Below are 11,044 nucleotides of genomic sequence, written 5' to 3'. Positions count from 1 at the left end.
CTCCCTCGCTCAGAGCCGGGGAATCGGCGGGGTCTGGGCGAATGGGGTCACGGCTGGGGGCCGGAGGAGGCAAACCTCTGAGTGGAGAGTTGGGAGCACCAAGGGCGGCCCTGGGGCGTAAGGGCTGAGTCCCCCTCTCGGGTTCCTGAATGAGAAGGTGGGAACCCCCTTCCAGGTCCCCCACCCCTTGTTTCTCTCCTCTGTTTAGCCCAGAGAAGAGCAGAGAACCAGCGGGAACCATCTGCAGATGAGAACCCCACAGCAAGGCTCAGACACCGTCTGGCGGAGACCCCCCACCCCCGCGACCTGTCCCACCCTGGGCCAACTCTGCGCCTGTGCCGGCATCCGCGGTGGTTTTAGAATGGAAAAAGGCAGAATTCCAGAATCTGAGGACCACCAGGGCAGGCTCCAGGAGGAGCGTGGGGGCTGGGAACGGAACGTTAAAGCCTGCAGGCTGGGAAAGGAGCAGGCATTGCGGGGTGGGGGGCGGGGGGGGGGATATCTCCTTGACGCTGTCATCTCCAGGGACCTGAGGTGACCTCTCATCGTGCAGAATAACCATCTCTGGGGTCTGGCAATCACAGGAATATTTCCAGAGGTCTTCTTTCATCAATCCTGACGATGACCACGGGAGACAGAATTGGCATGCTCATCGTCGAGATGGGGAAACTGAGGCTCAGAGGGGTTAAGGGACTTGTCCAAGGACATGCAGCCAATAAAACGCAGAAACAGGCCTCCTCTCTGTTCACCCTCAAACCCTACACTGCCCTGGAGCCGCTGCCCCGGCGCCCCGCTGTCCCTCTCTCTTCGGATGGACCAGAGGATGAGAGAGTACTAGGGGGTGTAGACCCCCAGGTCTGGACACCATCTCCAGGCTGAACTTGAAGCCATTCTCTTTCGGTGGCTCCCCTCGTGCCCCATTTCATTTGTGGGGATCCCCAGTTGGTTCCTCCTTGCACGACCAAGGCATGGAGGAGGGGGTGCCCGTTAATGAGCCCTGGACTTTCTCTAGGCCAGGCCAGCGGCCGTAAGTGCCCCCTCCGCTTACAGCTTCTTCTTCTTTCTGCCCTCCCTCTCAAATTAAAAACCCTGACAAGAATGTAAACAGGAGCTGGGAAATTAACGAACTAATTTTAATAAAGGCCCTGGAATGAGCCAGCCCTTCCCCCACCCAGGTCACCCTGATGTAAACCTCTCTTCCACCAAGGTCATTCATTCATCAGCTCCTCAGACGGGTGGCAGGCGCAGTCACAGATTTCCTGTCCCAGCCAGGCACCCGTAAGGCAAGGCTAAGCAGAACTTTCCTTGGGCACGCAAAGGAGGTGACCCATTCTGCAGGGAGGTGTCCACCGCCCTCACCTCTGGCCTACAACAGACCAGCATCTTGCCCTTGGGTTCTTTTTTTTTTTTAATGATTATTGATACATATGTGTTTATTGCCATTTTAAAAGATTTTACTTATTTATTTTTTAGAGAGGGAAGGAGGGAGAAAGAGAGAGAGAGAGAAACATCAATGTGCAGTTGCTGGGGGCTGTGGCCTGCAACCCAGGCATGTGCCCTGACTGGGAATTGAACCTGCGGATGCTTTGGTTTGCAGCCCGTGCTCAACCCACTGAGCTACGCCAGCCAGGGCTGCCCTTGGGTTCTTGCCCTTGAGACTAACTAGCACCTCTTTCCCCACCCCCACTTTCTTTCTTTTAAAGAACTTGGTCCCTAATCTCCTGGATGGCCGTCTCTTTCCGTCCAACAACACATTTTTACTTAGCCCCAGCTGTGTGCCCAGCACTGTGCTCACTCCCGGAGGTTCTGTGGCAGATGAGAAGAGTCCCTGTCCCCCCTGGGCAGCTCGCAGCCTGGCGAGGGACAGACTGTAAACATGTCTGGGCCAGGGGCTGCTGCCCGTCAAGCCTGCGGTGCCAGGTGCTAGCGCTTCCCTCCTCTGGAGAAGGGCAGGAGCTGTGCCCGCAGCTGGAGACCCGAGCGGGGCAGGAGCCTCTGATGCACGGTTGCCAGCCTGCGCCCTCAACACCTGGGGGTGTGCAGGCCCTGGCCGACCACCCCTCGCCCCTGGAGTGGTGGAAATCAGGCTGGGCTAAGCAGGACCTCGAGTGTGGAGCACATCCAGCCCATCAGGCCTACACTGTCCCTCCCTTGTGCTGATCGGAACTGTGAGTTACAAAAAAAAAAAAAAAGGAGGGGGAGGACTTAATCAATCATGACCTAAGAAATGTAGTTGGCTTGGCAGAACACATCTTATCAATGGGGGTCCACAGAGGAGGAAATTCTAGAAGGGAGGCTTGGTGAAGTTTGGAACCAATGCTTTGGTGGGTCTGTGCTTCCCCCTGCTGGGCACAGGCAGTATGGCAGCCAAGATAGGGCGAGGCCTCCAGTGGTGAAGATGGAGTCACAGCGTGGGTGACATTTCCAGACTGTTGTCGCCTTGTCACCTCCAATGCAGGGATTGTGCAGTCACTGGCTGCACTCCGAGGTTAGGTGACTGAGCAGGTTTCTCCAGGAATCTCCTTCCTGCTCACCATTTATTTTTAAAGAGCTGATGCCTCTTTAAAAATAAAAATACAAGGTAATACACGTGCACAGTTAAAGAGAAAAACAGTTTTAATGCGTCTTTCCAGAGACAGTTTGGGTGTATGCAAGCAGTGTGTGTGTGTGTGTGTTGGACACAAGTGAGAGCACACGTTCCGCACTGTGCACCTTCTATTTTCACTTAAGCACCTGTCTGCCTTCACACAACCCGCGCCCTCGCACGGCCCCCCAGCATGTGGCTGTGCCGCAGTTGCTCTCACCCTCCCCTCCTTGCGGACACCCCGCTGCCTGGCGAACCTGTCTCGGCACATCCGTGTGCGTGCACGTACGGGCGTATCCACAAGACAAGTGTAGAAACATGACATTGCTGGGAAGGTGGTGAGCTTTTAAATCTTGGAAAGGTTTTCACGGAACTGCCCTCCAGGAAGTTTTCACCAGTTTGCAGCCCCCCGCGAGGGATGACACTGCCCGTTTCCCCTCACCCCCTCTGACAGAGGGCACCGGCAAGCCTTCCGATCTTCGGTGCGGCCTCTTTGGAAGTCTTTGTCACAAGGCAAGTGAGGATCTGTCTCTGTCTTTCTGCGAGGCAGGGACTGTGTCGGCTTTTCCGTCCCTGCGTGCCCCGCGCAGGACTGAAGTACTGAATGAAGCAGCACAAGGCTGCGTGTTGGCGGGTCCGCAGGAGGGAGAGCGGACGGGCAGGTTTAAGCAGGGAGCCTGCGCTTAAGGGCCACGCTCGTCCCCAGGCCCTGGTCAAGCCTCGGCCCTAAACCGGAAAGCCCTCCTCTGGCAGGGGCCTCCCAGGGTTCAAGGTCTAAGGCTGGAGGCCTGGCATTCCCAGGACGGCTCACACTCACAGTGTTCAGGACATTCACACTCAGCTCACACTCACATTCCCAGGACGGCTCACACTGTGTTCTCCCGCATCCCAGAAACGGGCCTCATCTCGGCACTGGGTATAGAAGGAGGTGAAAATAAGTGTGGACATTTGTTTCCCTTTGCACAGAGAAAGTAGTGGACGTGGTAACCTGTGAGGTGCTGGGGAAACAGGTAGACAAGGTGGCAGAGGGAGCGAGACTTCTCAACCCATTTCTTCCTATACCATTGTGAGTTTTCAGCCATATGCATGTATTACCCGTTCAAAAGTTACAGTAAAATAACCCTGGCTGGCGTAGCTCAGTGGATTGAGCTCGGGCTGCGAACAAAAGCATCACAGGTTCTATTACCAGTCAGGGCACATGCCTGGGTTGCAGGCCACAGCCCCCAGCAACCGCACATTGATGTTTCTCTCTCTCTCTTTCTCCCTCCCTTCCCTCTCTAAAAATAAGTAAAAAAAAAAAGTTACAGTAAAATAAAAGCAAGCTACTTGCTGCCTAACCAAGGAGGGCTGCTCTATCCCTCTTCCTGGCAGCTTGTGGTAGGTGAGGGCGGGAACCCTCCTACACCTCCTCTCCATAACCCACCAGAGGGCAGCCCACGGGAACGGCATGGACAACTCTCCATGACCCACACCTCGGGTGACACAGGTGCCCAAACCCGGCCATGCATCTGAATCAGAATCTCACGGGAGGCGTGGTCAAGAGATGTGTCTGTTATGGTCTCCCCAGTAACTCTCAAGCAGACGCTTGAGCTACCCTTGTCAACACCTCTCCGCGAAGAGAGGACACGTCCCCAGCACCAGGCACATGTCCCTTCCCTGTAGACACCAACGGTCACTGATGTCTTCCAAGTACCAGCACCGGGTGTAGCAGGGGCAGAGGCAGGCACCTTCCACGTGTCCTTTGCAGCCGGGCATCAGCCCTGCAAGCCAGACCTCGTTGCCATGCTCCCTGACCTCCGTACCCACTCGAGTGTCCGGTCTCCCAAGGCCACGCGGCTGGTCAATGTCGGAGCCAGCCTCCGAACCCAGCCATAGAGCCTCCGGGCCTCAGTTTCCTCATTCTGAAAAAAATTGGGATAGGATATCATGGAACTGTTTTTAATAGTAAATAAAATTGCATGTCAAGGGCTTAGCAGAAACTTCTCTTTCTAGCAATTAGGTGGACTCTATTTCCAGAGAAACCCTTCTGATACAAAACAGCTAAAAATGCTCGACAAAAGACAAAATGTGTGTGTGTTATTTTCAGTGCAAGGCTGAGCTGGCACGAAAAGAAAAACTCCCAGACGCACAGACCCAGTGAGGAACGAGGCAAAACCTGGCTCTTTTTTTTTTTTAACTTTTTAAAGATTTTATTTATTTATTTTTAGAGAAGGAAGGGAAGAAGAAAGAGAGAGAGAGAGAGAGAGACATCAATGTGCGGTTGCTGGGGGCTGTGGCCTGCAACCCAGGCATGTGCCCTGACTGGGAATCGAACCTGCGATGCTTTGGTTCTCAGCCCACACTCAATCCACTGAGCTATGCCAGCCAGGGCAAATACCTGGCTCTTTAGACGGCAGGAGGCTGGATCGAAGGCAGCCCGCCTGTCACAAAAGTCGAAGGTGCCCGAAGGCGATACCCTTGGGCAAACGTGAGAAAAAATCCACCCACAAAGAGAGATGGTGGGGTTCTTCCCTGCCTCAACTTATCAGGAAGAGATAACCATTCTGCAGCTGTATGCGCCCAATAACATGACTTCAGAACAGTAAAGCAGAAATAGTGGGGAAAAAAATAGGCCAGTCCGCCAACGCAGAGGGAGATTTAAGTCTCCTCCCTCTGGAATTGGTAGTTTAAACAGATAAAAAAAAAAAATTCAGTCAGGATGTATTATAGAAGATTTAAACGATACAATTGACAAGCTTAATCCCATTGAATATGTTGAATGCTCTAGTCAATAATGGACAAACACATTCTTGTTTTCTGGCACACGTTTACAAAAGTGACCACCCAACAGACCATAAGGCAAATTTGCACCAGCATTTTTTAAAATCATGCCGACCTCATTATCGGAGAGCAACAGAATTAAACAGAAACCAACAATCAAAAAGACAACCCCAGGCATTTGAAAACATCAAAATGTACTTCTAAAAACCTCATGGGTTGAAGAATTCCTAATACAAATTAGAAAATATCTAGAACAGAATTTCAAAAAAATACTACGTATAAAGTTCTTAGCACACAGTGCCCTAAAGTGGAAGAGGTGGTGATGACGATGATGAAGATGATGATGACGGTGAGGAAGATGCCCCAGTAGCCTGTGGGCGGTGGGAGGCGTGTCTGTGAGACAGACTTGGCGGCAGTCAGTTCTGAGGTCAAAGGGGAAAAGACTGAAGGACTGAGTCTGGGTAACAGGCTGGGAGGGGGACCCGAAGGATGAGACACGAACCACCGCCCCATGAGTTGGGGGTAGTTCGGGCCCCATTCTCCTAATGAGGCCACGGAGGCCGCTCATGATGGGGTGACCCAAGTCACCCAGTCAGAAAGGGGCACAGCCGGACTCATGTCCCAGTTGGCCCTCCTGCTTTTCTTGACCGTAAGGGGACAGCCGAGGGAGGTGGGGATGAGCTCTGCGGTTAACGCTAAATCTAAATTTCGGGGTAAGCTGTCGTAATACCTTAACATTCCGCCGAGGAGGCATCGGGTCCCCTCTCAAGCTCTGGGGTGCCTGGCTGAGCCGAGAGGCCACGAGCAACAGCTGTTACCTTCGTTGGTCTGCCTGTCCATCCGTCCTTCTTTTTTTTTTTTTAAGATTTTGTTTATTTATTTTTAGAGAGGGAAGGGAGGGAGAAGAGAGAGAGAAACATCAATGTGTGGTTTCTGGGGGCTGTGGCCTGCAACCCAGGCATGTGCCCTGACTGGGAATCGAACCTGCGATGCTTTGGTTCACAGCCCTAGCTCAATCCACTGAGCTACGCCAGCCAGGGCCCCATCCGTCCTTCTTAAGCAGCTCTGCTAACCCAGCCGGAAATGAAAAGCACGGTCTTTTGTGTCCAGGCCCTGAAGCCCACACACAGCAAGGTAGACGGTCTCGTCCAACCAGGGGCCACCGGAATGGGGCTCCCAGGCGCCCAGGGCCGCCGAGCCGAGAGGAGAGGGCAGGCTGCGGGAGCCCCTGCGAGTGCCCCGGCCTATCCTCTGCTGTAGGGGGCACCCACAGTGGGGGACAGAGCACAGCGCCTGACACACAGTAGGCGTGTAATGGATGCTGACAGAAGGCGCCCTTAGGGAAGACCTGCTAAGTCCCAGGCATCGTGCCTATGCGAGTCTCGCTCCCTTTGATCCCCGTGGCAACGGGCTGAGGTGGGTGTCATTAACTCCATTTTTTTTTTTTTTTTTTTTACAGATGAGGAAACCCAGGTTCAGGAAGGTTAAATGACTCATCCAAGGTCACAAAAATGGCAGAGCAGGGACAAGGGCCCAGGTCTAGGGGCCCAGCTCTCCCTACTGGCCCTGGCTGATGAGGGACAGTCAGTTTTCCAAGGCCTCCTTCCTGGCCGGCCAGCCAGCCCAGAGCCACGGTGACGGAGCCAAGATCAGGACAAGGCTTGGAGCCAGCAGCCACACTTCTCCGCTCGTCACCTTTGTCGTCACAGTGACAGCTCACGGTGGGCCGACAGCCTCCCGGGCCCTGGGGAAATAGAGGAAATCAGACTTGGGCCCGCAGGGAAAAGCTCACAGCCTAGAACGTGGGCATGAGGGGAGGTTCGGGGCGTCACAGGGGCCATGGGGGGACACACTAACTCCACCCCCACTCCTCATGTTTGCAGGCCCAAGGCTAGAAGTCCGCTGGAGCCCAGCTTACAATTCACTGAAATATTTAAAAGTCATAAGTCATACCCACAAGGACAAATTCTATCCTTACCCTGGCAGAGGTACCTTCAAGAGGACCCAGAAAGCCAGGTTCACATAAAAAGGTCTAGGACTCTGAACTGGAACATGACAGTTCAGGAATTGTGCCGCCTTCTTCTCCCACCCCCAGCTCTGTCCCTAGGAGGGGCCACAGTCTCACACACACACACACACACACACACCAGGCCACATATCCACGCTCTATCCACACCACACAAGCGCACACTTACCTACCTGCACCCCTAGGGCTATGCACGTCAGCGTTGCAGTCTGCCCGTAGGAGGATACTCCTGGGACACAGCCCACGCAGGCCCTGCTGTCCAGTAGGGTAGCCACGAGTCACATGTAGCTATATAGCTATTTAAATTTTGATTTGAACTACTTAAAAATCAAATAAAATTAAAAATTCAGTTTCATTCCCACTGAGCCACATTTCAAGCGCTCAATAGCCATGTGTGGCTCGCGGCTACTGGCCGCCATATTGGCCGGTGCAAATGGAGAACATTTCTGTGATTGTAGAAAGTCCTAGTGGACAGCACTGGTCGAGAAAGTGAGCCAGGGCTTCCGGCCGACTCACTGCCCTGTGGGGCGGCTACAGCCGGAGGAGGCCAGCCCTGGGCCCCTCTTGCTCAGGGGTACAGCCAGAGCGGCCTGAGGATGACAGGAAGTAGAGAGGAGGACATTTGAGAATTTGACCAAATTAGCAGAAGGGAGTGGGGAAAAGAATGTGAATGGCCATTCAAACAGAAAGGTCCGGCGGCAATGACCTGCTGGGAGACACACGACAGATTTGGAATGCCCGGAACAAGGGGCGTGGGGCTAGAGGGACAGGCTAGGAGTCTGGAAGCATCCAAGGCCCAGCCCTCAAGGTCCTGGGAAGTAAGTGTATGAGATCTGAGCCCGGTGACTGGCAGGGTGAGGGGGCAGGAGGGCCACGGTCAGCTGAGGGCATCAGAAAGAAGAACTGAAGACCACGTAGAGATTTTGAAACAAAACACAGGCCAGGAAAGAGAAGCAAGGGGAAAGAAGGGCGTGATCTTTGGAAGGGAAGACACAGCTTTGATGTGAGGGCGAGAAACAGCTCATGTTTGGGGTGCGGGTGACAGAGAGATGGTGGGTCACTACGGGGACAAGGACAAAGGGAGAGTTACAGGCTGAGGGGAGACGTCAACAGTTCTATTTGTGGTCCCTGGGATCTGAGGGGTATCCGCTTAGATCAGTCCTGACCAGAGGGTGGAGATTAAGACAGCCCTCCTGAATTGGTGAAGGAGAGAGGGGACGTGGAAGCCACTAGAAGCCAGTCCCATCTGAGGGCAGGAACTGGGAGGGTGTCTCCACTCAGGTGTGGGGAGGGCAAAAGAAAGACCAGGACCTGCGGCTTTTCCGAGACAAACCACCTCCTGCAAGGCACTCCCAGAGCAGCCAGCAGGCACCAGCCAGCATCCAGCCATTTGCTGGTGAGGGAGGATGGGGGGGAGACTGGGGGAGCAGCCTGGCCCCTGGGGAGGTTTCAAGGAGAAGGACCAGCCCCGTGCTCTGAGAGGAGGTCAAGAGGGTAAGGACTCTGAGGACGACTGAGTCGGGCATTAGGCTGTCCCTAATGGCCTCCAAAAAGACTAATGCTTTCAACAGGGGGCGCTGGATTTCATCGGCAAATTTGGTGGCAGGAGGAAGAGAATGGGAGAAGCTGAGAGGCAGAGCCTAAGCCGCCATCAGCAGAGAGAAAACACAAAGTTAATGGTGCTATTTGCAACCCGTGTTGAAAATCTGACTACAGTTTTTACAGAAAACTCAGGGATTAATCCTTAGAGGTTCAGGAGCCCCATGAACTCTTAAGGCGAAGAATCCCACCCCAGGAATATAATGTCACTTATGCAATATTCCCACCAAAGATGTACAGCCTGGATTCATGCGCAAGGAAACACCAGGCAAAACCAAAACCTGGAGCGCTCAAGAGAACAAAGAAGGGCCCTGGCTCATGTGGCTCAGCTGGTTGGAGCACTGTCCTGTAACCAAAAGGTTGCAGGTTCAATTCCCAGTCAGGGCACATGCCTAGGTTGTGGGTTCAATCCCCTGACTGTCTATGGGAGTCAATGGATGGATTTCTCTCTCTCTCTCTAAAAGCAATGAAAAAAAAAAATGTCCTCAGGTGAGGATTAAAAAAAAAAAAAGAAGAAAGGGGGTCTCCACTCTGAAAAAAATGTCATGAAAGATGAAACAGATGAGAAATCGCTCCAGATTAAAGAAGCCTCAAGAAACATAATAATTAAATGCAAACTGTGATCCCGGTCCAAATCCCACATCAGAAGGAAACAGTACTCTTAAAGGACCCTCCCTGAGTCAGTGATAAGACTGGAATGTTGCCAGATCACATAAAGGTATTGTACCAATGTTAAATTCCCCGAAGTTGAAATGTCGACTGGTTATGCAAGAGAGTGTCCTTGTTCTCCGGAAACACCCACTGGAGCACTTACAGGCAACATGGGCTTGATGGCTGCCACGTCCCCTCAGATCGGGAAAAATATATTTATGTATTCTTTATTTTTAAATATAGAGAGAGTGCACAAATAGGACAAAACTTGAACCAAGTGTTGAATCTGGATAAGGGGTATATGGAAGATCTTTGCATCGTTCTTGTAACTCTTCTGTAATCTTTTTTTTTCAAAAAAAGTTTAAAAAGAAAAAAAAAAACTCTACCCAGACTAAGAACCTCCTGAAGTTGGTGACCTTGATTCCTGCTCTTCCCCCAGTGCAGCCCCGGACTGGCCCAGGGCGGACCATCGGCCGGTGTCCTGGGTGTACAGGGCAAAATTAGGGAAACAGGTGGCGACCGGAAGGGCCGAGGCCTGCCACTTGGGGACATTCCTCCGCCACCGACATTTTCTGATCTAGCAGTTAGAGCCGCGCCAGAGTGATTCACCCGTTGGGCTCCTCGGGTGCGGAAGGCTGGGGCAGGGGTGGAGGGAGGGGGTGGGCGGGCGGGCGGGCGGGGGGAAGCCCCGCCCCGCAGGGAGCGCCCTGGCCAGCAGGTGCCGCTGTTGAGCCAGCTCTGGCGGCGCTTGGCCGAGGCTCCGCGGAACCTGGCACTGTGCCTCGGGCCTGTGGGGTGTCTTTCAGAACCCAGCCCACCAGGGTCTGTAAGCATCCTCGCTCATCCTTGCCGGGGTCTAGATTCCCACTCCCAGGTCCTCAGCTTTTCCGCACTCCGTCCCTTTTCTTGGATACCCCAAGGCAATTCCCCTGCCAGACGCCTGGTGGAGGAGGGGACAGCATAAGCAGGAAGAGGCCTCGGTCCTTGGCCCTCTCATCAGAGTAGCACATAAATCCTCCCCTTTTCTTTCCCGCCCCCTTTACTCCGCCTCCCCCTCTTCCTCCTCCTCTTTGTAAACCTTTTGAGCTGCACCAGGCCTTCTAAACAAACACGCACCTCTGCCCCTCCCCAGCGGGCCAGAGCCTTTCTGTAAAACTTGTTGCTCCCAGACTCCTGTCCTTTCTGCTGGGTCCCGGGATCAGAATGGAGACGGGACGAGGATGACAGGGTGCTGAAGGGGGTGGGGAGATGCCCTGGGGTATTATTTCTTCCTGTGTAGAAAGGGGTCGTTCACACAGCCCCTGTGCAGTCGAGTGAGCTGGGCTGGGGTGCAGTGGGGTGGGGTGGGGCCACCTTCCCTCCCTGGGAGGGGGAAGCTGGCCCTCTAGTTCAGCTCGCTCCTGGACCTCCCAGAATGAAAGGTC

Source organism: Phyllostomus hastatus, unplaced genomic scaffold, assembly GCF_019186645.2.
Source record: "Phyllostomus hastatus isolate PE091 unplaced genomic scaffold, TTU_PhHast_1.1 phas_contig_210, whole genome shotgun sequence".
NCBI classification, from domain to species: domain Eukaryota; kingdom Metazoa; phylum Chordata; class Mammalia; order Chiroptera; family Phyllostomidae; genus Phyllostomus; species Phyllostomus hastatus.
Note: the sequence above shows the minus strand (reverse complement) of the source record.